The sequence below is a fragment of the Delphinapterus leucas genome, chromosome 10 (assembly GCF_059928025.1).
Source record: "Delphinapterus leucas isolate spDelLeu-1000000601 "Yukka" chromosome 10, BTC_Dleu_Yukka2, whole genome shotgun sequence".
NCBI lineage: Eukaryota > Metazoa > Chordata > Mammalia > Artiodactyla > Monodontidae > Delphinapterus > Delphinapterus leucas.
The window spans coordinates 93,621,862-93,647,317 of NC_143138.1; the positions used below are offsets into that span (position 1 = coordinate 93,621,862).

General features: G+C 39.6%; 1 long non-coding RNA gene across 2 annotated transcripts in view; it reads right to left on the bottom strand.

Annotated features, from left to right (window-relative positions):
• Positions 1-25,456, bottom strand: part of LOC115803132 (uncharacterized) — a 128,899-nt gene that overhangs the window by 77,068 nt on the left and 26,375 nt on the right. The window contains exon 1 of one of the 2 annotated variants that reach the window (XR_016394750.1): positions 1-24,374. This exon is cut by the window's left edge and continues 21,528 nt beyond it. The exons of the other annotated variant lie outside the window; for it this stretch is intronic. This is a non-coding gene — a long non-coding RNA (uncharacterized LOC115803132). Of the gene's footprint in view, positions 24,375-25,456 lie in introns of those variants that run through there. 2 annotated transcript variants of the gene reach the window in all.

The following is a 25,456-nucleotide window of genomic DNA, read 5'->3' on the forward strand; positions in this document are numbered from 1 at the left end:
TATTCATTTTATATGCGAATCAATAAGCAGTTTTTAAAAGATATTTTAGTCTGTTCCTAATATCCTTTCACTTGTATGAATTTGTGATTTGTTTTTTCCTTTTGAACTATTTTGAACAGAATTAATTTACAAGTGCTATGGTTACTTACTATGGTTTAGAAAATTCCATTTATTGAGATAAGAATAAATTTTTTCTTTGGCTTTTAAAAGTCCTTGAAACAACATTTAGAAAATATAATGGAAAAAAGGACCCCATTTGTATTAGCAACAAAAAGATTGAATCCCTAAGAATAAACTTTTAAAGCTACTGAGGTTCAAAAAGAAGACTTGAACAAAGGGAAGGATATCCATGATTTTAGGTAAAAAGCCTTTATAAAAATGTCATTCTTGGGCTTCCCTGGTGGCACAGTGGTTAAGAATCCGCCTGCCAATTCAGGGGACACGGGTTCGAGTCCTGGTCCGGGAAGATCCCATATGCCGCGGAGCAACTAAGCCCGTACACCACAACTACTGAGTCTGCGCTCTAGAGCCCGCGAGCCACAGCTACTGAGCCCGCGTGCCACAACTACTGAAGCCCACACGCCTGGAGCCCGTGCTGCACAACGAGAGAAGCCACCACAATGAGAAGCCTGTGCACCGTTACCAAGAGTAGCCCCCGTTCGCCACAACTAGAGAAAACCCACACGCAGCAAAGAAGACCCAACACAGACAAAAATAAATAAATAAAATAAATTAAAAAAATAAATAAATAAAACAAAAATGTCATTCTTCCTAAATTACCTATACATGTAAAAAAAAAACACCTCAATTTTAAAAAGGTTTTTTTAAAATGATACAAGTTGATTATAACATTAATATGGAAAAATAAACAAGCAGGTGTATGCAGGAAAATCCTGAAAAAGGGAAGCAAGGGTTGCCTAGCTGTGTTAGATAGTAAAATGTAAAGCTACAATAATTAAAAAGGCATGGTACCTGAACAGACAGGCAGCTCAGTGGAACAGAAATGGACTCAGATACAAAAAGACATTTAGTATGAGATAAAATGGCATCTTTTGTCAGTGGAGAGAGATGGCTTATCCAATAAATGGTGTGCAAACAACTGAGCAGTCCTCTGGGGGGGGAATTTTAAGTTGTATCCAAACTTTACCTTTTGCCATGATAAATTCCAGGTGGTGTAACATTTTTAGAAATAAAGAAAATCCTGAGCATGCCAGAATAAATTGTTAGATAATTTTTTACATAATCTTAGAGAACAGTAGGCCCTTTGAAATATAGAAAAAAGCCAGAATCCATAAAAAAAGTTGATTTATACATAAAGTCAAATATTTCTGTATGGCAAAACAACAACAAACACAGGCAAAGTTGAAAGACAAACAACAAACTTTAAAAAAAGGCCATTTTTATAACAGATAAAGGATTCCTACAAATTAATAAGAAAAAGATCAATGTTTCCATTAAAAAAGACAGTTTGCAGAAAAAGAAATAAGTGGAAAAAAGCTCTAGTTCACTCATAATAAGATATCATTTTCACCTATCAGATTGAGAAAGATTAAGTAAAATTCATTGTTGGAGAGAACATGGTCAAATAGGTACTCCAGTCTTACTGCTGAAAGTTTAAATCGTTACAACACTATCACAGGCAATTTGGCAATATATATCAAAATTATAAATGGACGTATACTATGCCACAGCAATTTCACTTGCAGGGATTTATCCTGCCTATGTGCTCAAGCATGTGTGAAATAATCTGGATACTAAGTTATTTAATACATAATTTTCTGTAATAGCAAAAGATGAGGAATAATCTAAGTGCGTATTAATAGGAAATAAATAAATCGGTTCCACGAATATAATGGAATATTATGTAGCTGTTAAAAGGGATGAGGAAGCCCTTTATGTACTGATGTGAAATGATTTCCATGATCTATTGCACAGAAAAAGGTAAATGAGGACCTGCAGTCATCAGTTATGAGACAGAAAAGAGACAACTGGGAAAGAGACAGTCACTGCACATTCCTTTATCTTCGGAAATGTGAACCCTGTGAATGTATCACTTAGTCCAGAAATAAATAGATAAAATTTTAAATAAAAGCCTTTGCCATTTTGATCGTTTTTCTGAAAACAGTTCAGTATTTTACTTGGTATTTTGACAATCCTGCTACAGCAAATAGCTAAAGATCCTTCAGGACTTTCATGTTATCTTTGTTTTTATGGAGTTGGGTTTTAAATATAAATCCTCCAAGCAAGGAGAATGCCAAAGAAAGCCCATTTCTTCTGAATGTGTAATTTTCTACTGCCTGATTCTATTTCTATTACCTGATTTAATTTTTCACGTTAGAGCTCGTGGCAGGCAGAATTCTGAGACGGCCCCACGATCACATAAATTTTGTTAGACCAAAGCCACGCTCACTTATTCACGTGTTGTCTGTGACGGCTCTTCCGCTGCAGCAGAGCTGCGTAGTCTTGACAAGAAGCCACACGGCCTGAAAAACCTGCAATCTTTACTATTTTCCCTTTAGAGAGAAAGTTTGCCAACCCCTGTTTAAACCCTTTTGAGTTGGGTCTCCTCTTATTTGCAGCCTGAAAGCATTCACAAAATTTTGATCTGTTTCATTCTGATGAAAAGTGAAATTACACTCAAGCAAAACAGATAATAATGACTCTGCAGGTTTTTGAGTAAATTTCTACTGAAGTATAGCACGCATACATAAAAGTTGACAAATCATTATTGTACAGCGCAATGAGTTCTCGCAAAGCAAATATACTTATGTAATCATCACCAAAACTCAGAAGCTCCCTTGTCCTCCCTTTAGTCACTGTATCCTCTCCCCAAAGACACCCACTGTTCAGATTTCTATTAGAACAGAGCTCCATAGACTAATTTTAACTGTTTGTGAGCTTCATGCACATGGATTTATAGTTGTGTCCTTTTGCATCTGACTTCCTTTGCTCAGTGTTTTGTTTGTAAAATTCCTCTATGTTTTTGTAGCGGTAGTTCATTCATTTTCATTGCTATGTAATAGGTCATTGTATAAGTATGTCACAATTTATTTATCCATTCTACAGTTGATGGACATTTGAGTTGTTTCCAATTGTTGACTATAATGAATAGTGCTGCTGTAAATAATGTAATTAGTTGGTGCATATATATACACCTAAATATATATTATAGACATGTATATAAGTTACATATGTAAGTTATTGATATCTATGTATATGTTATATATGTGTATGTGTATAGCTTATACACACTGTTGGAGTGCAATTGTGGTTCATTCGAACGTGATTTTTACCATGGATCTGCAAGTACAATTCAATGTCAGAACGTACATAGTTTCACTGAACAGAAATTGATATTGTTCCCATCTTACTTTAACATCAAGATTAATTTAGCAGAGCGTCAGCCTCAAAAGACTGTACGCAACCAAACGAACGATTAATTAACTGAAAGATTAAAACAATTACCAACAAGCTGATTTCCCCTCCAGAACTTACACCATTACTTTAACGAATTTTCAAGCTGCCTGCTTAGAGACTAATTGTTTGAGCAGCTGAATTCAAATCATTGCTTCCTTTGGAACACTGGGAAGGCTCAGATCACTTTGGCACGTTGCTAAGTCACAGAGGTGCATTTTCTGGGACACATTCCTTACTTTGAGGAAAAAGTGATGAAAAGTTATAGACAGATGAGGTGGCAGGGAGCCTCAGTAAACTGAGAGTGACAAAAAAAAAAAAAGGGGGGGCAAAATTGCTGCACTCGAGTTCCAGTGACGTTCCTACTTAGCAATCCTGTTATTAAAAAAGCTATAGAAAATCAAGATTTCATTAAAGGGCACTTCCTCCTATTCCAGCCACCCCCGACTGGTACTTCTGCCTTGCTGTTCCCTTCGTCACTCAGGCAACATTCTCCAAAGATTTGAGAACAGTTTATCTTTTTTTTTCAAGCAGCACCCAAGGATTGCATGGATATCTTATTGTTTGATACATACCAGGAAAATTAAGAGAACGAGTCTATAAAGGCAATAAGGAGAGCGATTATTAGGGGTGCATATTTGACTGAAGTTCTTTTTCCACTCATCAGGTGTTATCAAACCAATAGAGAAGACTCAGTCTGATAATTATCAAGATGAGTCATCTGTAGCCACAGAGTGCTAGGGTCAAACTCGGGGCTTTGTGGTTTTGAGCTGCTGTCCTCCCAACAAGATTGCAAATTGCAAGTTGAATTCTTTTGGCCTATCTCTCCTGTTTGGTCAACTCTAAGATCAAGATTTCTTTAAGCAAGAAAGGAAGAGAGAGAGAGAGAGTGAGGGGAAGGAGAGATGGGGGAGGGAAGGAGGAAGAGGAGGAGGAGAGGATAAAAAGGTGCGCGTTCGGGCTTGCCTGGTGGCACAGTGGTTGAGAGTCCGCCTGCCGATGCAGGGGATGCGGTTCGTGCCCGGTCCGGGAAGATCCCACATGCCGCGGAGCGGCTGGGCCCGTGAGCCATGGCCGCTGAGCCTGCGCGTCCGGAGCCTGTGCTCCGCAACAGGAGAGACCACAACAGTGAGAGGCCCGCGTACCGCAAAAAAAAAAAACAAAAAAAAGGAGCGTGCTCTTGGCAGAATCCTAGAAATATTTCACCGTGAACTCTACAGAGCAGAGCAGCTCAGGTCTTCTACCCCCAGGAGTCTGCTCTAGCTGTGGTGTGGGCATACCTAGGGGTCGGTTCTTCAACGTTCTTTTGAAATGTTAGTATTTTCAACCTGATAGCATCTCCCTCAAACTCCAAGGGTCAGTGACAGACTGCCAGCTACGAGGCAGCCCTTCTGTCCCTAGACTGGCCACAGTCTCTCTCTAGGACACATTATGAAAGTCTCAAGAGAAAAGAAAGTGTACCTTCATAACTGAATAACACACAGGAGAAGTGGGCAGAATATTCCAAGCTCTGGAAGTACAGATCATGCAGCCACGTGTGGCTGTCTTGTGCAAGGCAGTGCTGTCTGATTTTCAGTATCCTCTCCCACCTTAAACGAAAACAATTTCTTCCCTCATATTAACTTACAGAACAGGACTCTCCTGGTGGTTTATGGGCACCCTTAGCAATCTGTAGGCTCTGTATCTTCCATCAGCGATCATTTCTGTGTTGCAAAGCTCCTGACTCTTAGAAGCTATAAACAGCGTCCTATTTTGATTTTTATAATCTTTTTTTTTTTTCTCCCCTGAACTCTTGAAAGAGAACTTTTCACAACTCAGTTTCCAGGAGCATTTATCTTGAAAGCTTTTGGTGGACATTTATTGCTCTCCGTCACACTCCTGTGAGGTGGTCAAGATCTGTTACCCCCATTTTATTGCCAAGGCAGCTGAGATAGAGCTGAGCACTTTGCCGAAGGTCACGCACTGAGTCAGGGAAGCCCTCAGAGGCAGGACTCCGTGTTCCTGGCAGCCTTGGCTGCCTCACCTCGGTTTGAACTGCCTTAAAAATAGGACTTTTAAGAATTCTGATGAGTAGATTGAAACTGTGCAGTGCTTTATTAATGGTGACTTGGTAACTGCATATATTAATGTTATTCATTGACTTACAGCCAAAGCCATTCATTTACTAGATGCTCAGGCTAAGAGGGACTATTTCTCTCGTTTGTCACTGAGTATAATCCAACACTTCCCTGTCAGGATAGGAGAATACAGTTACATCAGACACCAAAGTAAAAGCGTGAATTGCTGTCCTTTGGGCCTCTAAGAGGATGAATGTCTAGATTCCCTACCAACTCCTTACCCGTGGCCTGTGCTATACCCTTGCCTGGGTTTCCTGCCTGGGAGGCCACCCCTCCAGCCACTTGCTTCTGCAAGTGACTTGCCCTAAGGTTCCAGAGCACTCCCTGCATTTCGGTTTCTCTGACCCCCTCTTCACTCCACCCACCTCTCTCCTTCAAAATCTCTTATCTGCAGGGTTCATCTGAATCACCTCCCAAGAAACCACTCCCTATTTCTCCACCAAGCCTGGTGTCTCTTCCTTTGAAGCCCTTATCTGACGCCATTTACTTTACAATCGGGCTTACTGGCCTTATGCCCCTTATGTGTAGATTATAAACTATTAAGGGGCAGGGAAGATTTTACTCAATCTTGCAGGGTCTGATGGAAGTCACGGTTCTGCTTACAGCATAGCAAACTGCTTACTACAGGAGTGGGCAAAGTTTTTCTGCTAAGGACTGGTTAGTAAATATTTTAGGCTTTGCCAGCCATGAACAGTAGCGATTGATTATTCTTTGCTTTCTTTGTGACAAGTCTTTAAAAATATAAGAACCATCCTAAGCTCCCAGATCAGCTGGTAGCTGGATTTGACCCTCTGGCCATGGTCTGCCTGACCGCTGGCTTAGTAAGTATTTCTTGGATTGTCATCCATGGTCTTGAATTATGTTGGAACACACTTGTTTTGCATTTATGGAAATTTTAGCACAACTGATGACTTTTGTACTGGTTAAAAATAACAGTATTTGCAATGAGAATGCTTTCTTTCATTTTTCTAAAATTGTGAAAGACCAACTGTGCCACATAACCCAAATACACTTCTATACTCTTAACTTTTTGTGCTTTTAAAAGAAATTCCATACGATAGTATCTGTATTTATTGTATTTTAAAAGCCCAAACAGTTCAAACATGGGTGAAACCCAGCATTTATGTACGAGGAAGTATGACCTTGCAAAATCCACGCGTGCATCTTTTTGCATCATTAAAAGGCCAAATTCCATCACCTTTACAAAGATTCTGCCAGAGCTATTGAGGTCTCTTGGCTTTTTTAGGAAGTGGGATAATAAAACTAGCTCTGCAGCAGTGATAAGATCGTTTCTTTTTAAGGTGTTGCAAAATGTTTCATTCGTCCTGTCAAGGATTGCTCTGAAGCAGGATCTTGGACAAGTTAATATTTATAATGCCTGAATCTCTAGAAAGGAGGACAAAGGAATGGTTCCTTTCAAGTCTCACTGACCTGGGTCTCGGTTTAGCACCACACAGCGCCATCCCTGCTACCTCCCTGGCCCCAGGAATACTGCAGAGTAATAAGTATTAAATGTTTAGTCATCTCCTGCATCATGTTTGTCAGACCTCACAGGCTCCCCTGTCAACATATACTGAGTTAGAGTTCAAACAGCCAGTTTCCATATCAGCAGCTGTTTGGTTTAATATCTTTTCAACAAAGGTGCCATAGGGAGCCTTTCAGAAAACCTCCTGTTAGTAATACTTCAGCCTGTTTTCCTGAGAAGATACAGCTGAGGACAGTGTTGACTCCGTACAGCTGATAAGTTGCCAGCCTGTGACTTGTAAAATTTTGCAGATGAAATTGTCTTTAAGATGTCACATCTGAAAACCTCTGAACTTCACTGAAATTTAATTGCGTGCTGAAAGACATGTCTTGATTTCATTAGCATACTGAAGGTCAGCCTGTCCTGGGAGAGCATGTATAGCCTATAACGGACGGTAGCTCTGCTTATAGGAAAGGAAGACGGACGGAAGCATAATAATCCCAGCCTTGAAGACAGCATTACTTATAGCCTGTTGGCCTCTCCCTTTTGACAGGGAAGCCACAATGTTTCAAAGAGAGAGTTCCATTAGCGAGGTGACCAATTAAGGAAGCAGGAAACAGTAAGAAGGAAGGTATAAAATTATCTTGTAAAAATACTCTTTAATATTAGAGCTATTTAACACATAATAAGAATATATCGTCTAACGCAGTAGAAAATTTGGTTTTAAAAATAACCCTGTCCTGGGACTTCCCTGGTGGCTCAGTGGTTAAGAATCCACCTGCCAATGCAGGGGACACGGGTTCAAGCCCTGGTCCCAGAAGATCCCACATGCCGCGGAGCCGCTAAGCCCATGCGCCACAACTACTGAGCCTGCACTCTAGAGCCCGTGAGCCACAACTACCGAGCCCGCATGCCACAATTACTGAAGCCCAAGCTCTTAGAGCCCGTGCTCTGCAACAAAAAGAAGCCACCGCAATGAGAAGCCCACAAACCACAATGAACAGTGGCCCCGGCTCGCTGCAACTAGAGAAAGCCCACGCGCAGCAACAAAGACCCAACGCAGACAAAAGTAAAATAAATAAATTAAAAAATAAATAAACTTAAATTTAAAAAGAAATATTTAAAAGACAGTGGGCTTTCATGCTAGAAATAGCCATAATTTTTGTTAATGTTTACTTCTGTTTTATATTTAGAAAATGCCATTTCCTGTATCTAAAATGGCTTCTGAAGATGGCAAGTGCAATAAACTGAAATTGTGCTGAATTCATTTGTACTCTCTAAACGTTGAACAACCCTGGTGAATCATTATTTCCTATTCAATTTTTTTAATCTTTTGCTATATGTTTGTTTCATATGCTTTGGAAGTAGGTCAGAAAAAAACAATAGAAAATACATTGTCTCTTAGGTTTTAATTCGTAGCCTGGGTGCGTCTGGATTCATAGTCTATTAGGTTGAGTCATATGAAATTGCTACTCATGTAGGTCAAAAATCACCAAATATTGGTAATTTCATAAGTGGTTGCAAGCTACCACTTTGCTATTTCTCCTTTATTATCCCTGTGATAGGTCTTTGACCCTTGTCAATTGGCTGTGGGTAAATGGGAGAGTTATGGGATAAAAATTTATTCTTGCGTAATAGGATAATAGATGATAACAGATGATAGATAACTGACAGAAAATCAATAGATAATGACAGACAGTAGATATATAGATGAGAGTAGACGACAAGAATCGATAATAGGTAGAAAGTAATACATGACAATTCCTGGCTCCAAGCATTGTGTGTCTACAGAAGAGTATTTTAGCTCTTCCAAGCTTTTGGAAGAAACAATTGAAACTTTCTCTTTTTCAAAGTAAACACCCTATTACAAACATTCTTTTAATCTGCTCCAAGTCGGGGATTTTGAAGTCCTCCATTTCTTTCTTCTATGAGCTGATCATAATGATAATAGTAGTTAACATTTATTGAGTACCTACTAAGTACCAGCGTCTGTAACAAAGCCTGTACATCTTCTCATTTCCTCCTCAAAACAACTCTATAAGTATTAGGCTTATAATCCCTGTTTTAAAGATAAAACTTTTGGGAGAGCGTCACGGCTCTTGTTTTTGAGCCTACGTTGTATTTGATGAAGTGGAAGGAGGACCCAAGAGGCGGAGAAAAAGTTGACCCAGTCAACCTGCATATCCTTATGTCAAATAGACACAACCTTGGTGTCAAAATCTGGGAATCTTCTCTGATGTGGTTTGGCAGCAAATCATACTTCTGATCCTTGAATCTGAGCTTTAAAAGCTTACTTTGTGGCATGGTGATATGACACCAGGACTTCATCAACCTCTCAGTACCTCATTATCCTCATCTATAAAATAACATAAAATTATCTACCTCAGAGAAGCATTAAAGTTGACATGTGCAGGTGAAGACAAATACAAAGTAGTACAACCTGTTCCAAAACTGGAGATGACTATACTGGTTATTCTGCTTTCACAATAATTGCTATTTCTCATTTGTGAGTTTGTGACAACAGATGGACAAGAAAAAAATAGACTCCATAGAAATCCAAATCTATAAAACCTATCAGTTTTACAGATTAAAAAATAGCCTCTTTTCCTAAACTGTACCGTTTATCAAAACTAATGAAAATCTTTTGAATCGGAAATGCATTCTTAAAGGTATAGAGAATTTCAGTAATTTACAGCTCCTATAGATCCTCCACATTCTGTATTACAAAGGATAGGAGAGAAAAACAGATGGAATTACTGCTAGTCTCCAAAGAGCATATGTTCATGGAAACCTTGCTACAAAAGCTAATCAGCCACAGGAAAGTGATTTACTTTTCTGAAGATTGCACATGAGTCAACAGCACAACTAGACAATGTTGTTTTAATTCTCCAGGTTGCAGAGTTATCCAAAGAAAAGAGAGCTGATTTTTTTAATGATCGCTAAAGACATCTTTGAAGACAGTTGAATCTGGGTTGGCAAGGCAAAAAGTCAAACAGCAGATCAAAACAAGAGAAGAAAGCTGTGACTAAAATAAAAGTGATGTGTTCATGCAATTGAAACATTCAAGTCTGTGTAAATGAATGAAAGAATCTTCTCTGCGAGTTTCTGATAGTTTCTCACCAGTTGTTAGATAGACCAAATAGTTTAAAACAAACACTCTGTAGGGGCTGAATTAAGGCTCTGGTTTTAAAAACACTGTTAGGCAGATGGTGATAAAAATGATCACAAAGTAATGATTATAGACACAGCTAAATCAAGCTGCCCAAATAGTGTCACCCATTCTTTGTCTACTTCCCAATCTTACCCTCCCATGCACAGCCATGGGCCTGTCATTTCACAGGTCTTTCTTTCAACTAGGAACAAGGTTGTTTATATAGCACTGTTGTCAAAAAGGGACACTGGAAACTTATGGTTGCTGGGCGGAAAGGTCGGGAGGAGGGATAGACTGGGAGTCTGGGATTGACGTGTACACATTGCTATATTTAAAATACAGATAACCAGCAAGGACCTACTGTATAGCATGGGGAACTCTGCTCAATATTCTATAATAACCTAAAAGGGAAAAGAATTTGGAAAAGAATAGATACATGTATATGTATAACTGAAACACTTTCCTGTACACCTGAAACTGACAGAACGATATTAATCAACTATACTCCAACATAAAACAAAAAATTTTTTAAAAGGTACACTGGAAGAGAGAAGAAAATCTAGGGAGATGGCCACAAGGATAAAGACCCGTTCCTAAAATCCCATGACCACTTGCATCATTCACATATATACCTCAACTCTAATTTAGAGAAGCACTTTCTATGAAAACATGATACTACAACAATTTCAACACTTGTTTTCTCAAATTAACTACCTCACTTTTCTTCAGATTAGCTAGTTTTACAAAAGAATGTAATTGATTAGTGAAAAAACAGACTTGACTAATGAGTGAGCTCTGGGAATAGGCTTCTGGGTATCTGAGAAGCACTGACTCATACAAATAAGTTGGAACAATGACTCTGGCTGGGAAAAGAACAGAGATGGAACAAGCAGTTGCCTAGGGCAGTGAATTACCAAGGGCAGCAGACGCTTAAGTGGCTTCCGCGGGAGCAAAGGCAGCCTTTGAATTTGGATATAACCCAATTTGCTCAGGGTAGGAGAATCTGTAGATCGGGTACTCACTGGAGAAGTTAAGCAGCCACTCCACTGGGCTCGTGGGTGGTGGACAGATGGATGTTTTAAAAGTGAATATTTAGAGTTCAGGGTGCAATTTAATGCTTTCGCTAGTATGGCTCCCTAAGAGTATGCTGCATTGGCTGTAAGCCAAGCTTGCCTTCTGCTGCTTCTCTCCAGCCCGGCACAGGCTGCTGACTATAAACCAAATGGCGATCACCAGGTAGCAAAGATTTGTCTTTGCTCTGGCTTCTCGAAAAGCTTAGAGTCTTTTTTTTTTTTTTTTTTTTTTTCTTTTTTCCCCACACTGCTGGCAACTGAGCTGGGCTACTGTGTATATATATCTGGCAGTTCATCACATTTCCTTATCCATATTTTTTTTTTCTTTCCCCAAACTCACTCCACTTTGTTTTATTCTTGGACAGAGCATATATTTGTATAAATTGCTTCAAATCCTTCTGTGAAAGTGGCAAACAGACAAACACATAGAGTATAGAAAGAATGTCAATATGGTAGATCACAAGATCTCACAGTCATTCTGGCTGAGGAAAGACATCGTTTAAATTGTTAACGCAGGAGACTGGCTACATGTGAGTAAAGACCTCGAGTATTCAAGTTGCAGGGTTCACAGACTCAGGGAAAAGGAGAATTTGGGAAAGGTTTGGAGAAGACGATGCCGTGTTGAGTGTCTGTACTGTTAATGCAGGTCCACAAGAAATCACTTTCCTTTCCTTCACTGAACTTCCTAGTCACTCTCTGAGTGTTTTTTCTTTTCTTTAGCTAAAAAAGCAAAACAGTGCTAGAAACTGATTTTAAAATGGGCTTCATTCTGCTAGATTGTTCATACCGATCTCTCTTGGCATTTTACGTAATGTTTTATTACGTTTGGGGCATCATTTTAAGAGAAATGGTAGAATCCAGTGTTCATATATAGCTTTGTTAGGCGGTTGTTGAATAAATCTAGCAAATCTGGTAGCTGTTTCGAATGTAATTATGAGTCTCTATCCTGGAGGTCGAATCTCACCATTCTCAGGAAGGGGTTGGTCTACCTGTCTGTCACTAACAGACCTGGGAGTCACTCAGCTGCTCCCGGCTCCCTAATCTTTGAATTGAGGGGCATGAAGGGCTGTAGAAATCACCCTCTGCTTTTCACAGTCATGAGCTTTTTTGATCTTCATAACAACCCTGAAAGATAGGCAAGGCAGTTGTTAGTTTAACAGACGAGGAAATGGAAACTCAGAGGTTATACAACGTGTTTAAGATCTTAGAGCAATTAAAATAGAACACCTGAGACCAGAACACAGGTCTAACTCAAGAGATCCATTTTATTGCAGTTTTAGCATTTACAGTTCTATTGGAATCTCCTACCTCACTTAATATGTGGGAAGAATAAACAAAAAAACGTCCCTCAGCACAAAGACACCAAGCTGAATACACTATTGTCCTGACCTCTTAAGGAATGGTTTTTGATCTTGTAAAAGAATGTAGAGTCTAACTCTATCAAGAGCCAGATGATTGACAGCTCGGGGGGCGGGGCGGGGTGTCACGGGTTTGGGGTGAGAGTGGGTTGAACCAGCCCCGCCTGGCTTTACATGGAGCACATAGCATTGCTACCCCAGGTGGTTCCACGCTGTATCATATGCTCAACCTTTTAGTAAAGGCCAGGGTCTTATTTAAAAATAAAATATCCAAAATTTCTATTATGAGCTTCCTAAATCCCCGTTAAATGAAAATGCAGCATTTTCCTCACTTTTCTTCCTATGCTGACATTTTAAAATACCATTTTCCTATTTCTTTTCCTATCTTTAGAGAGGGAACTATGTGAATGCAGCAGAAAGAACCCCATTTGGAATTCAAGAAAACTGGGTTCTCAACCTTGCAACTCAGTTCTGCGACTAGGGGCAAGTCACTTAGCCTCTCGGGGCCTATTTGTACACAGGAAATCTAGGGGTTTTCCTATCTAAGCTTTGAGATCTCTTCTAAATCTCAAATTCTATGATTCATTTCTAACTTAGGTTTCTCTTATTTAACATTTATTATTTGTTCTGTCGTGTGTTAATTCCTTCTTGTAAACCTAGTTTAATTTCTAATTGATAATATTCATATTATTTTACTCCACAATTACGAGTAACGGGATCCCCTCCCCGAGGGACTCTGCTTTGTTCTTCAGCATAAACTTCATATCACTGATCATATTCTGACAAGCGTTATAAATATCAGTGTGCTTACCAAGTGCATCGGTTAGAATGCAAAAAGCCAACTCAAACTGCCCTAAGCAATCGAAAAAGATCTGTTGATTCATACAATTAAAATGAAATGAAGCATTAGTGCAAATTCAGGCTAGGCCTGATCAGTGTTCTCCACCCATTTCTCTGAGATTTTATTGACTCTGCTGATCTCTGTTCACAACTTTTATTCTGCAGTGCTTGTGGGTCTCCTATTCATGCCCAGTTGGGGCTCTGGGAAGAATACCCTACTGTCTATTCTCTGTTTTAGGAATCAGGAAAGTCTCCCTGGCGCCTTCAGAAAACTGCCTTTGGCATCTAATTGGACTAAATTGGGTCACACAATCATTCCTGAACCAACCATTGTGGCTGGAGGAATTTTATTTCAGGCTTAGGCCTGGGTGTCTGAACAATTCTTTGGTGAGGGGGCGGGGCTACCATGGAACTGAGTCCAAACCCTAAACTACATCATGGTTTCATAACCTGAAGGAAAGAATTTTGGGGAGTCAGTCATTATATCCTGTCTCTTCAACTCCAAGAACATGGAGGCTGACATTGCATCTTCTGACCCTCTGCATGCTGGGTACCTAGTTAATATTTGTTCAGTTGAATTGAATTTCAGATAGTGGTGAAGACATAAACCAAAACAGAAAATAACACACAGTTCCCCTTACCTCTTCCTCTCTTTTCTATTCTTGTAATGGCTGCTGTTCATCTTCCCTAACTTTCCCCACTATTTATATTTTACCCCTTTTATTTTTAGCCATAAGTTTTACTAAGTCTGAAGATAACCAAATATTTCCTGAATAATATGTCTCTGAATATGCATATTCTCTAAATACGAATATAAGCCTATTTGCAAATCTAGCACTTAGAGTGTTGTTGGCAGAACTCTGAAAATCAGTTTTTCTTTTTTTTTAATAGAAAAATGTACTATAGCATAAGGATTTGTTTTCCACAAAGCAGAACCATCTTTTTTGATTTCAATGATTTTGATTCTTTATATATATATATATATATATATATATATGTAAAGAAAATATTAAATGAATAAATAACAAATCAGACCTTACGGATTATATAATCTTCTGCCACTAAAACTCGAATTTACAACTGACAGGTCTACCTTAGAAAAGATAAGGGGTGTGGAAGGGGGTGGACATGCTTTTTTAAAAAACCATGGTACCAACCAAGGCTGGAGCACCTGAGTTTATTCAGCCGCTCTCTCCCATTCCAACCCCTCCGGCAGCCCTGTTCTCTCAGAAGGTACACAGGGTACTGGGGCCTGGCAGGAGGTAACACTCATAAATGACGAGCAATAGGGAGGCCTCTAACGCGGGTAGCACCTCTCTTCCAAAACAAGACTATGGCGACTGCTTGCTCAGGTCCACACATCGGGGGATACGGGATCCAGAGCCACAGAACTTAACAACTCAGTTTACCCTTTACTGAGCACATACTCTGTCAGGTTCAACCACCTAAGATACAGTCCCTGTTCTTCAGGAGGAAAGGTAGACAAGGGAACAGTTACAGTTCAGCAGGGTAAAGTCAGTGGAAGCTGTAGCACATAAGAAGGGCACGTGGGTCCTGCAATCCCACTCCTGGGCATATATCCAGAGAAGACCATAATTCGAAAAGATACATGCACCTCAGTGTTCACTACAGCACTATTTATAGTAGCCAAGACATGGAAACAACCTAAATGTCCATCAACAGAGGAATGCATAAAGAAGATGTGGTATATATATATACAATGGAATATTACTCAGCCATTAAAAAAATGAAATAATGCCATATGCAGCAACAAGGATGGACCTAGAGATTATCCTACTACATGAAGTAAGTCAGACAGAGAAAGACAAATATCATATGATATCACTTATACGTGGAATCTAAAACAATGATACAAGTGGACTTATTTACAAAACAGAAAGAGACTCACAGACATAGAAAACAAACTTATGGTTACCAAAGGGGGAAAGGTCCAGGGGAAGGGATAAATTAGGAATTGGGGAATAACATATACACACTACTATATATAAAATAGATGAACAACAAGGACCTACTGTATAGCACAGGGAACTATACCTAATATTTTGTAATAACCTATAAGGGAAAAGACCCTGAAAAAGAATATATATATATTCTACAGTTGTGCAATGTGGCAACCCTAACCCATGCCCCATGTTAGGCTGATGGAGAAAGGCTTCCTAGCAGAAGGGATATTCAAGCTGAGGTTTGAAGGAAGGAAGGGGAGATCATTTGGAAGATCCACACCAGGTTCAGGAGGGTGCATGCACACACATACTGCAAACATCACCCAAGCCTTAAGGAGAAGTGTGGACGCACATCCTCCAGTGAGTAGATGGCAAAGAAGCACTCCCATCTCTGCGCTCTCCTATTGCTGGGTCAGAAGAAGGATGTGCTTATGGGCTGCTGGGATGTATACAAGCCTTGGGTCTTTGGGGAACTAGCTGGTACTTTATCAATAATTGTCTTCCTGAGTCCCTGCACATCTGCTAACACTGGAGAGTCTAGGCGGAAAAGAGCCTACACCCAGGGCATGTCTTAGGGTGTCTTAAGACAGATTGTCACTGTGAACAAAACAGGAATAATTAATTACATTAAATAGTTAATCCTTCCCCATCTTTGTAAAGTTTCACTGAGCTTGTGTTTGGCAGCCCACACTAGCCATAAAATTATTTTTTAAAAATGGATTAATAAATACGAAAACAATTCTGTTTGCCAGATATGTGAACTTGAGAAACTCACTATCATAATTCAAGAACCCAATTCAGCATAGGTTTTCAAAGAAGCAGTTGGATCTAAGTAAAATCAAATAAGTGGCTCAATGCCTGATATACACTGATAGATATCTTGAATAATCGGAACTGACAGATATGAAAAGAGATCACAAAAACATTGGCAGTAAAAAATGTTATTTATGTCATTTTTGAAGCCAAACATTGTAACATCGAATCATTATTACAAAATCTGGAAACAGATTAAATTGGATCACTGGTTATTATCAGGTTGGTGACATAATTCACAGTCCTGCTTATGTCTCTTTGGGGTTTGAAAATGGAATTGCCAGGGTTCGGCTCTTAGGATGCACACTTGAAAAGATAAATCATGGACTATGGAGTCATTTTTGGAACGATTTGTGAGACAAGTGCTTATCATACCAGAAGTATCCCTAAAGAAAGGACAATTCTTTTTAACGTCTTTATTGGAGTATAATTGCTTTACAATGGTGTGTTCGTTTCTGCTTTATAACAAAGTGAATCAGTTATACATATACATATGTTCCCATATCTCTTCCCTCTTGCGTCTCCCTCCCTCCCACCCTCCCTATCCCACCCCTCTAGGTGGCCACAAAGCATCGAGCTCATCTCCCTGTGCTATGCGGCTGCTTCCCACTAGCTATCTATTTTACGTTTGGTAGTGTATATATGTCCATGCCACTCTCTCACTTTGTCGCAGCTTACCCTTCCCCCTCCCCATATCCTCAAGTCCAATGAAAGGACAATTTTTGTGGAATACATTTTACCCCTGGACGAATGCCTCCTGCACTGTTTATTAGAACTTCCACGAGACCAGGCAAAGTATTTTAGGCTGATAGTGACAAAGTTATGTTCTTTGGGCTCGTAGGAGTTCATTTTGGTTTCCATTAGTTTGTCTCTGTAACACTGTGAATCGGAAGAAGAGATTCTGAGGTCTCCGTTCTTTCTATACCACTACAGAAGTTGAGACATGTGTATAACGTCTGGGTAATGATTGTTCACTCCAAACCATGTGCCTAAGCAAACCACTCTAAATTCAACCACGAGTGTAAGAGTTTGGTAGTGACCCTGTGGCATCTGGACTAGTCTGAACCACAGTCGTCTTTATGATGAACACGTTTCTCATTTATCACCAGTCTTTCTATTGCAAAACAGAACTATTCTAAATCTTTATTTTTGCAAGATGAGCTTCTTTTCAGGTAGATAAATGCATTTTGCTTACATTTACACAAGGCATTAATTGCAGACATGCAGATATACTTGAACTTCTCATCAGTAAGTATAAAACTTCCATTATTGTCCCTTTTTTTATTCATATCCACCAACTCTCTGGTTAAGCACTCTGTTCTTATCACAGTACATAATCAAAGACACAGACAGTTAAATTTTTTATAACAACAGCCAGATTTGTTTGTTACGTTTGCAAGATGGTTTTGTGGTTAAGTAACAATCACTGATGAAGGCTTATGTCAGAATGTCAACCTTGAAAGGTCACATTTGAGAAATTCATGCTAGCACTAACTACTTCTGCTATCATTTATGTTAGACCGATAGCATTTTATAGGCGGAAGGAACCATAGTGGTCATCAGGACACAGGTGAGGAAACTCCTCCAAAGCAGAACAAATTATACCGTTAGAATAGATGAAGAAATGCTCATAAAACCACTACATCCATAGAGCTTTCTGAAGCCACTCATCTGAACCACACAAAAGCATTTTTTGCATCTGTGTGCTTTTTAAATTACCTATTGAAGTATAACATGTATCGAGAGGTCCACATTCCAAGATTCTGGCAAAACGTGGAAATGAATGGAAAATTCTAGCAGATCATTTGTATTCTTCAGAGGAATTTTCTTCTTACCTGGCTTCCTTTATATCTTTCCATGGCTGGTATCTTGCTACATATAGGAATTGCGAGCAATTATTAAGATTTTTACTCAAAAGTCTGATTATAATTTTTTTTGTGTTGGGGACGTGACCGTATGTATGCTGAAACAACTAAGATATTTAAATTCAGTTAGAGAATAATGAGTTCTAGTCTGTCTCCTTGGTATCAAGAGTCAGAACGTATTGAAAGGATAAGGCTGACATTTATATATACATGCCTGAGAATATACACATGTGCACATGTACAGATGCACAAAACCTACCAGAGACACAATAGCAGCAAATTACCCCATGAACGGTTCAGAAAATGTGTCTGGTCTGATACAGAATTTGCGTGAATACATACATACGTACATATATACATTCATACATATTTTTCAGCCTGGTAAGGGTTCTGACATCTGTACAAGAGAAAAGCCTGTGGGAGGTGGGGAGAGTGATAAATTAGGAGTTTGGGATTAATATATACACACTACTACATGTAAAATAGATAACCGACAAGGACCTGCTGTATAGCACAGGGCACTATACTCAATATCTTGTAATAACCTGTAATGGGAAAGAATCTGGAATGTATGTATGTATGTATAACTGAATCACTTTGCTGTACACCTGAAACTAACACAACATTGTAAATTAACTATACTTCAATTTTCAAAAATGGTTTAAAGGAAAGAGAGAAAAGCTTGTGATTTCTTTACTTTCCCTGTAGGTTATTATAATTCCTCAAGGAATTGATTAGCAGATCAGGGATACCAAGTGTATCAGTTTGCTTAAACCACAGAAATGTATTGTCTTGCAGTCCTGGAGGCTACATGCCCAACATCGAAGTGTCAGCAGGGATGGTTCCTTCTGAAAGATATGAAGGAGAATTCGTTCCAGGTCTCTCTCCTAGCTTCTGGTGGTTTGCTGGCAATCTTAGGTGTTCCTTGGCTTATAGATTTATCACCTCAATCTCTCCCTTCATCTTCACATGGCAGTCTCCCTGTGTGTATGTCTCTGTTGTCCACATTTCCCCTTTTTATGAGGATACCAGTCATATTGGATTAGAGCCCACCCTGATGACCTCATTTTAATTTGACTAATTACATCTACAACAATGCTATTTCCAAATAAGTTCACATTCTGAGGTACTGGGGGTTAGGACTTGAACATATAAATTTGGTGGAGGGACACAATTCAACCGATAGGACAAAGAAAAAGTAACCTAGCTGCCCAACAATTTTCTTGGGTCATGGAAAAGAAAAGGAAAAAATTAAAATAAAACATAATAATAAAACCAAAAGTCCACTCATCAAAACTAGTATCCTGATTCACAAGAATATGTAGTGAACACCTACATGGAGTAGGCACCCCCTAATCATGGAATTAGTTGAAATTCCCAAGTGTTTTAATTTTTGAGAGAAACAAAAGCTCCCACATTGTACATCTAGTAAATGTGATCTAATATTTTTCACTAAGTGAAATGGAGTAAAAGCATAGCATCACCAGAGCCATAGGGAACTCTAAAGACCATCTGGAGTCAGGGATGAAGAAACTGGAGCCCAGAGAAGTTAAATGATTTAAGGTCACATGGCTAGTTCGTGGCAGATTAGAGACTGAAACTGTGATCCCTGGTTTTGATTTCTAATGCAGTGACGTTTCCACTGATCCCAGAGTAAGGGGCTGATCATGCCCTACTACTCCAGGTTATAGATTGTCACCTGATCTATTGCATGCCTGCCATTAGATTTCTATTTGTAACTAAAACTTGTCTAAACCAACAGCTGGAATTGAGGTATATAAGGAAGAAAAGAAGCAAATAGATTTCCACCACCTCTCCTCCAAACACAAGTCTTTGACATTCTCTAATGACTAAAGGAGTAACTATCAGAGCTTAAAGGGGAAATTGTACCTTTTCAATGGAGAGTTCTAGAGGACATTACCGAAAACAAGTGATCAAACTTAACATCACTAATAGGAGAATAATGACGTCATATGCCTCCTGATAGGATGCAACAGTATATAGATTCACTTACTAAATGTTGTCCCAAAGATAACCTGTATCTTATCAAAACTTTAGGATTAACCTCTAAATTTACAGAAAATACTGGGAATAAAAGAGCAGGGTAAACAATACCGTGAGGAAACAATCAGACAAAGCTAGAATGTGGGACATTCTAAAACTCAACTAGCTTAGTCTCTTCAAAAAGTCAATATTATTAAAAGAAAAAAAAGATACGGGAACTGTTCTAGATAAAAGAGACTTAACAGAGATAACAACCAAAATGCACTGTGTAGACTTTGATTAGATCTTAATTAAGAAAAAAAAAAAGACACTGAAAAGACATTGCAGGGACAAATTTTAAAAACTGACCAAGGATCAGGTATTTGATGATATTTAGGAATAAACAGTTAAGTTTCTGTGTGATATAATATGGTAGTTAAGTAGGAGAATATCCTTATTTTTAGGGGTGAATTGTCTAGAAATCCACAGCTTACTTTCACATGATTCAGCAAACAGAGCAAATAAACACATTATCATAGATAAAGATGGCAAAATGTTAACAATTGATTATTCTCGGTAATTATTATTTGAGTTACCTTGTACAACTCTTTCAACTCTTCTATGTGTTTGAAATTTAGAAAGTTGGAAGAAATAGGGTTAGGCTAACTTTTTTATTTTTTTTTTGCTCAAGTATTTCTATAACAAAAATAGGAAAATGAGGTGAATGAAAGACTCTATTTTCTTCAATAACTTTTATTGTGCCCTACACAATAGTAGGTGTTAAATAAATATTAGGGATTAAATAAATGATTGCTGATTTTGAATTCATATGACCAACACTGCTGAGGGTTAGATTATCCTTCAATAGAGGGCTGATTAAATAAATGATGGTGTGTCCCTACAATGAAAAAACCAAGCAACCATTTTTGTTTAAATGAAGAAATTCTTCAAGCACTAATTTAGAAAGATCTCCAAGATATATTTTTAGCTGAAAAATGCAAGGTGCAGACAGTGTGTATAGGCTAAAAGTTATGTTAATATATTTTCTAATATATGAATATACTATCCCTGAAAGAACAAACACAAACCTTCCTACTGCATCTGTGAAAAACCCACAGCTACCACCATACTCAATGAAAGCTTTCCTCCTAAGATCAGGAAAAAGAAAATGATATGCACTTTTCGCCATTTCTATTCAACATTGTACCAGAAGTTCTAACTAGTGCAGTTAGGCACAGAGAAGCAATAAAAGACATTCAGATTGTAAAACAAGAAGTAAAACTATATCTATTCACAGAAAACATGATGTTTTATATTGAAACCACTAAAAAAAATAAAATCCACCAGAAAAACTATTGGAGCTAATAAAAAAGTTCAGCAAAGTTGCAGAATACAAGATCAATATACAAAAATCAATTGTATTTCCATACACTAGCAACAAACACCCACTAGGAAGGCAATAAAAAAATAAAAACAGAAAATAATGAGTGTTGGTGAGGATACAGAGAAATTGGAACCTTCATACACTGGTGGTGGGAACAGGAAATGGTGCAGTTACTGTGGAAAACATCTTAGCAGTTCCTCAAAAAGTTAAACATAGGGCTTCCCTGGTGGCGCAGTGGTTAGGAATCCACCTGCCAATGCAGGGGACACGGGCTCAACCCCTGGCCTGGGAAGATCTCACATGCCGCGGAGCAACTAAGCCCATGTGCCACAACTACTGAAGCCTGCGCGCCTAGAGCCCACGCTCCGCAACAAGAGAAGCCACCACAATGAGAAGCCCACGCACCGCGACGAAGAGTAGCCCCCACTCACCACAACTAGAGAAAGCTGCGCAGAGCTTGCACAGCAACGAAGAACCAAAGCGGCCAAAAAAACAAGAGTTAATGAGGTACCATTGGTCCAGCAATTCCACTCCTAGGAACATATTCGCCTACACACAAACTTGCACATCAGCATTCACAGCAGCATTATTTATAATAGCTGAAAGCAGAAAACAACCCAAATGTTCGTCAGTGGATGAATGGATAAAAAATGTGGTGTATCCATACAATGGAATATTACTGAGTAATAAAAAGGAATGAAGGTCTGATACGTGCTAAAACATGGATGAACCTTGGAAACATTACGCTAAGTGAGAGAAGCCTAAAACACAAGTTGCCACACATTGTATCATCCTATTTATATTAAATGTCCAATGCAGTGGTTGCCAGGGAGTTGGGGGAGGGGGAATTGGGAGGTGTATAAAGTTTCATTTTGATGTGATGGGGTATTCTGAAATTAGATTGGGTTGATATTTGCAAAACTCTGTGAATATACTAAAAACCATTGAATTATATACTTTAAGACGGTTAAAACGATGAATTTTATGTTTTATGTAAATATGTTTTACTTCAATTAAAAAAAATTTTTTTAAAGTATTAGGTGGCTTCCGTGGTGGAGCAGTGATTAAGAATCCCCCTGCCAATGCAGGGGACACAGGTTTGAGCCCTGGTCCGGGAAGATCCCACATGCCGCGGAGCAACTAAGCCCCTGTGCCACAACTACTGTGCCTGCGCTCCAGAGCCCGCGAGCCACAACTACTGAGCCCATGTGCCACAACTACTGAAGCCCATGCGCCTAGAGCCCGTGCTCCCAACAAGAGAAGCCACCACAATGAGAAGCCTGCACATCACAGTGAAGAGTAGCCCACGCTCGCCGCAACCAGAGAAAAGCCCACGCGCAGCAACAACACCCAACACAGCCAACAATACAATAAATGAGATAAGGGACTTCCCTGGCGGTCCAGTGGTTAAGACTTTGCCTCCCAATACAGGGGGTGTGGGTTTGATTCCTGGTCAGAGAGCTAAGATCCCACATACCTCTCGGCCAAGAAACCAAAACATAAAACAGAAGCAATATTGTAACAAATTCAATAAGACTTTAAAAATGGTCCACATCAAAAAAGAAAAAAAAGGATAAAATAAATAAAATTTATTAAAAAAAATTTTTTTTTAAGTATTGGGCCCCAGAGAAGGGAACTGAATGAAGGGGGAGAAAGCATAGGAGGGAAATATTCACTTTGTACACTCCTGTCCTTTTTTAATTTTGTACGACGTGAATTTGTAAAACGCACAAAAAATGTAAAGATTTAAAAAATAAATTTCTGGGCTTCAACTTTTACTGACAAAAGGTAGTAAACTCCAGATCTGGGGATTAATGGATGATTAAACCAGATTTTAAAATTGCCAACTTTCACAGCCTTTAGAAATAGGATAGCTTCTCCTATGTCTAGGCAGACATGATTGTTTCTGCCTATGGATCAGATCATCTTTCAGAGCCCCTTTCCATCCTACATTCTAGAAGATCAAGATTTCTGAGTGATGAGACTGGGTGGTATAATTCCCTTCCTCAATCAATAACAAGGGATAGTTACACATTATAAAGTTAACCCCATTTACCTCTGCCATGTTACCATGTGATGTGAATATCAGGCTGCTTCCACTGGTACCCATTCATTCCTCAGCTGAACTGGGCTGAATTCTCTCCGTGTGTGTGTGTGTGTGTGTGTGTGTGTGTGTGTGTGATTTTCAGAGTCACTAAACATCAATGAAAATACAGACACCTACACCACACCTAGACTCACTGAATCAGAATCTCAGTACCTCGGTGGGCAGGACCCAAGAATGGGTATTTTAAACCACTGTCCTACTCAAAAGAAGTGCAATGTTAGAAGCAGGTGAAAAGAGTCCAGAGGTGGGAGGCGCCTTACTTAGCTTTCATATACCTAAAGGTTCTACGTCTAGGACAAGGAGTCAGCCATTTACGAGAGGGATCTTTCCCAGGACCTTGCCTGCCTCAGGTCTTAAATTTCTTCATGGCAAGGAGCTACTCCTGTGGGTTAAAGCAAGGTAAAACAGGGGCTTCCCTGGTGGCGCAATGGTTAAGAATCTGCCTGCCAATGCAGGGGACATGGGTTTGAGCCCTGGTCTGGGAGGATCCCACATACCGCAGAGCAACTAAGCCCGCGCGCCACAACTACTGAGCCCGTGAGCCACAACTACTGAAGTCCACGCGCCTAGAGCCCGTGCTCCGCAACAAGAGAAGCCACTGCGATGAGAAGCCAGTGCACCACAACGAAGAGCAGACCCCGCTCGCGGCAACTAGAGAAAACCCTTGCGCAGCAGTGAAGACCCAATGCAGCCAAAAATAAATAAGTAAATTTTTAAAAGTAAATAAATAACCTAATTTAAAAAAAAAAAGGCACGGTAAAACATTAAGCAAATATCAGTTCCTAGGGTCTCAGTATGAATTACAGTATGAATTTGCTTTCAAACCCATTAACTGACTGCAAGGCTCCTAAAGGCCAGGACACATTAGAGGAAAGTTTTACTGTGGGGTTAAGACAGGGATGGGGTCACAGCAAAGCATCACTGATTTAGCCCAGCAAGTCAGAGAGACGCTCGTGACTGTGCGTGGGGCGTGTGGGTGGGGTAGAGGTGACGTCTTGGGAAGTTTGCAGGAGTATTAGTTATACACTCTTTGTGTAACAAACCACCCTAAAATTGGTGGCTTAAAACAACGGTTTAGTATTTCTCACAACTCTGTGGCTCATACAGGTCTCGCCTAAGCTCACTCCCATGGCTGCACTCAGCAAGGGGGTCAGCTGGCGCTGGACTCCAGTGGGTTCAGCGGGGCAATGTCCTGGGCCTCTCTCCTCTCATGATCTCTCAGAGCATGCTGGTTGCGGGGCAGGGTTCCAAGAGGCAAAGGCAGAAGAGGAAAGGCCTCTTAAGGCTCCTAAACTTGCATACAGTCACTTCTGGTACATTCTGTTGGTCAGTGCAAGGGCCTAGACCAGCCCAGATTCAAAGTGTGGACAAGCAGTCTCTCCCTTTTCACGAGAGCAGCTGTCAAATATCTTTGCCACGTTTTTCAATCTACCACAGGAGGCAATAGGAAGACCCTAGACATTCAGAGAAGAGGCTTCAAATTTGATGAGGGGAAGTGAGAGAATATTGCTAAGAGGAGGTTCGAAGACACGAACACTGCCCAATTCAGATCTTTTCCTTGGACTCACCTACTGTACACACCTCCTTAAATCCAAAGGACAGAAGAGCCAGACAATACACGTCTCTGTCTTTCATTAAATCTACAATAGCAATTTCCATTTCCCAGTAAGGAAATTTGAGCTCTTAGCAACTCTAAACTGATTAAAGTCACATAAAATTTAGCATTCAAGTGCAAACAGAGACTGCTGGCTGGTCAAGAACGGGGATGGTCTCTCATACAGAGTCGAAGCATCTACAATTACTAAGGGTCATCATTTGGCCCCATTTTTACAGTGTTGTGCTTTTCACATATTCTATCATTTAATCTCTGTCCTATGACAAAGGTACCATTATGAGTCCCAATTTATTAATGAAAACAAGGC